Source organism: Lolium rigidum, chromosome 4 (genome assembly GCF_022539505.1).
Source record: "Lolium rigidum isolate FL_2022 chromosome 4, APGP_CSIRO_Lrig_0.1, whole genome shotgun sequence".
NCBI classification, from domain to species: domain Eukaryota; kingdom Viridiplantae; phylum Streptophyta; class Magnoliopsida; order Poales; family Poaceae; genus Lolium; species Lolium rigidum.
Genome location: NC_061511.1, coordinates 41,958,223 through 41,963,251, shown reverse-complemented (window position 1 = coordinate 41,963,251; position 5,029 = coordinate 41,958,223). Strand labels below are relative to the sequence as shown.

The 5,029-nt window shown below is 58.4% G+C and overlaps 1 pseudogene; it reads left to right on the top strand.

Moving 5' to 3' along the window:
• The first annotated feature begins 3,586 nt into the window (after window positions 1-3,586).
• LOC124646955 lies at window positions 3,587-4,654 on the top strand (annotated as a pseudogene).
• The last annotated feature ends 375 nt before the right edge of the window (window positions 4,655-5,029 follow it).

Sequence of the window (5,029 nt, the reverse complement as noted above, 5' to 3'; positions counted from 1 at the left end):
GTTTGGGAACGGTGTACGGCGCCGACCGGTACGACGAGGACGGCGTCGATCGCGCCTGTCCCGAGGAAGAAGAGTGCGAGGAGGACAAGTACGTCGTCCTCCTCGGCTGCCATTGAGGAGACGGCAGCGGCGACGACGGCATCTCCAGCCTTGGAGCGCCGTTGCGGAGGCCGCGAATGACGTTCTCGAGGGTGCGCCCCAGAACAGGGCGCGGCCTTCCCTGTTCCAGCTGTTGGGGCCGCCGACGAGGTTGTCGGTGCTGTGCATCTCGATGTCGTACTTCGCCTGGAAGTACGTCGTCCACCAGGCGTCGTTGTCGTTGACCGCCCACGTCGGATCCAACCGCTCCTCGGCGGTGAGTTGAGCCCGACGGGCCTTGACGGCGTCCCACCATTGCTCCGTGCGCGACTTCGGCGGCGACGGAACGTCAATGCCGTTCACGGCCATCTTCCAGCCGTCGCTGCTTGGCAGCCGCATGTCCGGCGGGACTGGATACCGGGCGTGGTACAGCGCCCACGCCTCCGCCACGGTGAGGCTGCCGCGTCCGAAGCCGTTCGCCGCGGCGATCTTGCGGGAGGACGAGCTCGACATTTTTTGAGCGGCGAGGAGAGGATCTGGGAGGGGGGAGGCGGCGGCGACGAGAAGGATTATGAGCGGCGATAACTGCAGGGCGTCTTAAAACAGCGGCGGCAGCGGGTGGTTGCACGCAATAACTCCGGCGCGGACGGCCACGCGGCCATGCACGACGAGACGCGTCCCTGCGTCGCCTGGGAAAACAGGAACGCCATTTGAACGTCGCTTGACCAAAGGTAGGCGACGGGGTTTTAGCCTTCCGTGCCGCTGACGGGTCGGGCCCGCGTCGGTTGGCCTCGCTTTTCGTTGTGTCCGGCGTCCCCGGAGCGTCCCCTGTGGGACGGGGACGGGCTCGGGCGCCGGACACCGTATCGGGCCGCGCCGGACAAAAATGGGCTTTGGGGGACGCGGCTGGAACTCTTTTTTTGTCCGGCGCGCCCCAAATCCCTTTGGGGGACGGTTTGGGGGACGCGACTGGAGATGCTCTAAACTAGTTGCGTTTATTGAAAGGGTAGTGCTGAGGATCCTCCGGAGGCCGCAAACCCCCCAGCCTCCGGGTCCTCCACCGTTGGATCAAATCAATTTGAACCGTTAGATCAACTCATGTGTTCAGTTTTGTCTCAAAATCCCGCTTTTGCTTCATTGAAGCAAAAATAGCCCCGCTTTTGCTTCATTGAAGCAAAAAAACGGTTCGACTAAAAATAGAAGAAGAGCTCAGTTTTATCTCAAAATCCCACTTTTGCTTCATTGAAGCAAAAAAAGCCCCGCTTTTGCTTCATTGAAGCAAAAAACGGTTCGACTAAAATAGAAGAAGAGCTGCGATGATTCTTCAGACTTTATTTTGTCGCAGCAAAAAAGTCCCGCTTTTGCTTCATTGAAACAAAAAAATGGTTCATCTAGAAATAAATAAAAATGGACCTCGCCGGAGACGTCGCCGGAGTCCTTGTAGCAACAAAAATGTACTAAAGTAGCAGAACCACAAAACATTTGTAGCAAAAAAGATTTATACTATTGTAGCATGGTGAAATACTAGTCACCGGTGCACCGCCGGCAGCATCCCAACTCCGGCTGGCAGCACCTCACTTGCTTTTTGTAGCACCATCACTAACTGTTGATAGCATCGTCGTGGGCTGTTGGCAGCATTATCGTTTGTCCTTTGCAGCACCTCTGCCACAAGATGGTAGCAACACCGGTCGGAGGTGGTAGCATTGCCGCCGCCCTTATCGGCAACGTTGACCTTGGCTCGTAGCACCAGCCCTCACCTGTGGTAGCACCACCCAAAGGCCCCTGGAAGCACCACTCGACGTTGGTCGCGGTATCGTCGTCATCCATGGCGGCTCCCCCGTCCACCGTCAGAAGTAAGACAACGAACACCAAATCCCAGGCAGAGACGCCGCAACACCTCACCACACATGGTCGCCGAAGAAGTCTAGCGAGCGACCTCGCCGGCAGCAGCACCGCAACACTGTCAACTCACCTTGTAGCACCGCCACCTCTCCTTGCAGCACTGGCGCCCCATCCATGCAGCAACACCCCCTCCCCCGACGGTAGCACCACCGGTAGCACAACTGCCTAGCCAGCAGCACTATCACCGCTTGTTGCAGCACCATCACCGCTTGTTGCAGCACCGCCCATCTTCTTGAAGCATGTCCCACTGCCGATGGTAGCATCTACAACATACATTAGTAGCACCTCCGCCCAACAATGGTAGCAACACCGCTCTTCCTTGGCCGCACCGGCGCTTCGTCGCAGCATCTCCCACCGCCAATGAAAGCACCGCCGAACTTGACTGGTAGCATCTTCGCCCGACATGGTAGCACTACTGCTCGACGATATCAATGCCCCCGATGGCAGCACCTACTCCCACCGCTGGAAGCAACTACATCTACCGCTGGAAGCATGACGTAGCCGGCTTTACAGCTATGGATATTTTGCGACAGTGGAGTTGTCGGCGACGTGCAGCTTGCAGCAGCGCCATGGAGTCGGGCCCCGGTGGCGCTCGTGATGGAGGCGTGCAACCATGTTGGGGGATGGAGGCGGCGCGCGGAACCAACGCCACGGGGGAAGGAGACGGCGGCGACCGGGAAGGAGCCGGATGAAGAAGGTAGTAGGATTCAACACACTTTGCACTGATCTCATCATGGGCTTAAATACCCGATTTATATGTGCAGTTAGCACCTGAACATGTACAATTCAACTAGCGATCAGTAGATCTTGCTACACATTATGTGGAAGACCAGGTCATGCCATGTCTTACTGAATGCACAGAGGCACGCCTAGTCACTATGGTTAACACCGGTGCCGTGGGGGAAGGAGGCGGCGGCCATCGCGGCGGACAAAGCCGACGCCGCGGAGGAAGGATGCGGTGCTGTCGAGGCCGGCCGTCGTGAGGAAAGGAGCTAGCGCCGCGCTCCTGTAGAGGTTGACCGCCACCGGGAACAGAGGCGGCGGCGCACGACCTCGCCGGATCTGTGGCGGCCCCAGTACAGAGCGCTCTCGGTGGAGGGCAGCGACGGCGAGGAAGCTCGCGGAGGTGAAGGGCCATGGCGGGGCAGCTCGCGGTGGAGGAGGGCTGGAGGCCATGGAGGATCCCCGTGGGGCGGCTCGTTCACGGAGGTGAGAGCCGGCGGCGATGCGCTCGCGGAGGTGGGAGCTGGGCGGCGAGGCGCTCGCGGAGATGGGAGCCGGCGGCGCTGCGCTCGCGGAGATCAAGCCGGCGGCGGGAGCGGCCTCAGACCGTGGTTCGGGAGGACAAATTATAGGGAGGAAGAAGATGAGATATGGCCTGTGGGTCGCAGTGGACGCGTGTCGCGCTGCCAAACCGGAGGTTGCAAGCCCGTGTGCCTCCACCTGATAATTAGCATTTTCCTTATTGAAAGCTCAACTGGCTGCGCTTGTATCTTCCGCGGCGATTGAACCAGCGCGAACAAAATCAGGCGCTTGTACTGCGATGGCGGCTTCCACGAGTAGGAGCGGCGGCGGCCACCGGAATCCGGCTGTCTGGCCAGCCTACATGGCGCGGTACGAGCCGCTGGAGAGGCTGGGCGCCGGCATGAACGGCGAGGTGTTCAAGGCGTGGGACACCAAGGAGAAGCGGATCGTCGCCGTGAAGCGGCTCAGCGGGACCGGGATCGACGCCGGCGACGGCTTGATCTTTTCCGGCCTTACAGAGGTCTGGCGGGAGTGCAGGTTTCTGAGGACGTGCGCGGACATCCCCTCGGTGGTGAAGCTGCTGGATAAAGTCGTCCCCAAGATCAATTCGGGCGACTCCTTCCTCATCATGGAATACGCCGGCCGCCTCAACCTACGCGGCTACATGCAGCGCCGTGCGCACCGTCATCGTCGGTTCTCTGAGGCCGAGGTGTGTCGGATCATGAAGGAGCTCCTGGAGGGGGTCAACTCCGTGCACGGCACGGGCGTCATGCACCTGGACATCAGGCCCGAGAACGTGATCCTCGACGACGGCACCGAGGACAGGACGGAGAGGAGGCCCAAGAACAAGAAGGGGGACGGCGAGCTCAAGGAAGACGACATCGTCTACAAGATCGGAGGCTTCGGGATCTCCCGGAGGAAAGAGCAGGGAATGAAGCAGTCGGAGGTGACAATTGCGACAGCGTACAGCGCGCCGGAGCTACTCATGCACTCGTGCGAGTATGATGAGCGCGCGGACACGTGGGGGCTCGGATGCATAATGGCCGACCTCCTCTCCGGCACCGCCCACCTTCGGCCCCGACGACTCGGAAGAAAAGATCATGAGCAAAGTGTTTCACATCGTCGACCCTAAGTGTAAGGGGATCAAGGACTGGGCTGGGTACCCGGGGAGGCGGGGATAGCGGCCGAGTGGAAGTCGAAGCTACCGGCCGGAAAAAACAAGTCGAAGCTGGCAGGGTTGAAGACGAAGCTACTTGGGCATCCTCTTCGGCGCCGGTTCCCCTTCTGGAGGCTGTCGTCAACCGGCTTCGAGGTGCTCAGCGGGCTCCTGGAGAGCAACCCGGCGAAGCGGCTTACTGCAGCGGAGGCGCTCGAGAAGCCTTGGTTCCATTGTCGGTGACGGCGTGGGTTTGGCGGCTGCTTTTGTTAGATTGTCGCGCTCCCACGGTTCTTTGTTTGAGAAGTATAGATGATCTGGATCCCTACTTGTAAACCATGTGTACGCATGTGCATTACTTTCACTTGTAGATACAGTCAATATATGTAATAGTTTACCTTATGATATTGATTGATTGGTTCATGCATGCATTCGCCAGTTCCCTTTTTTCGCAAAGATATAAATTGTGCAATTTGAGTATGTGCAGGCTAAACCTCTGTATCCACAATTTTCTGACAAATATTTTGCTACAAATTTTGATCTTACGACTAGAGTACAGTTCTACTCAATCGCTTCAAATCTTGCTGATCACCTGTATACATGGTCAAGCACGTCGCACGTCTATCGTGGATGAATGATGGATACAAA